Source organism: Silene latifolia, chromosome 8 (assembly GCF_048544455.1).
Source record: "Silene latifolia isolate original U9 population chromosome 8, ASM4854445v1, whole genome shotgun sequence".
In the NCBI taxonomy this organism is placed as follows: Eukaryota; Viridiplantae; Streptophyta; class Magnoliopsida; order Caryophyllales; family Caryophyllaceae; genus Silene; species Silene latifolia.
This window is the reverse complement of record NC_133533.1, coordinates 74,668,039-74,668,807: the sequence shown is the minus strand read 5'-3', so window position 1 is coordinate 74,668,807 and position 769 is coordinate 74,668,039. Positions and strand designations below refer to the sequence as shown.

Genomic DNA, 769 nt, shown 5'->3' with positions numbered 1-769 from the left:
AAAGCATTCACTTGTTCACTTGTTCCCCTACATTCACTTTGGTCATGTCCCAAAGTTCCACAACTCTCACATACTCCACTTGGAATTGATGATAATGCCACCATAGCATTAACATGTTTCTTGGGTGATTTGGAGGCCTCTTCAAGTTTACCCATGGCCTTCTCAAACTTCAAATTAATGGTATCAATATGAGCACTAAGTTGAGCACCTAATTGAGTAATGGAGTCTACCTCATACCTTCCTCCTCTAGTAGCCTTCCGAGGTCTACTATATTGTGAGTTATGGACCGCCATTTCTTCAATTTTGTTCCATGTTTGATTGTCATCAACTTCGGTGAACATACCATTTGATCCCATATTGAGAATGTTTCGGGAGTCTTCATATAGACCATTCCAAAATTGTTGTACAAGGAACCACTCGCTAAGTCCATGGTGGTGACAAGATCGACAAGTGTCCTTGAATCTCTCCCATTCTTCATACAAAGATTCCTCATCCCTTTGTTTGAACCCGGTGATTTGGGCTCTCAACATGTTAGTCTTCTCCGGAGGATAGAACTTCTTGTAGAAGGCAAGTGCTAATTTCTTCCAAGAATCAATACCAAGAGTAGCCTTGTCTAGGCTTTTCAACCATTGTTTCGCGGTACCAATTAAAGAAAAAGGAAATAAGACCCATCGAATTTGGTCTTGAGTAACTCCGGTTTGAGAAATCGCATCACAATAGTCACAAAAAGTCTCCATATGAGAATGAGGGTCTTCACTAGGCATCCCCC

General features: G+C 41.2%; 1 non-coding gene across 1 annotated transcript; it reads left to right on the top strand.

Moving 5' to 3' along the window:
* Positions 1-423: 423 nt before the first annotated feature.
* LOC141597978 (small nucleolar RNA R71) lies at positions 424-530 on the top strand. Its single transcript, XR_012523184.1, has one exon. It is a non-coding gene; the product is annotated as a small nucleolar RNA R71 (small nucleolar RNA).
* Positions 531-769: the final 239 nt, after the last annotated feature.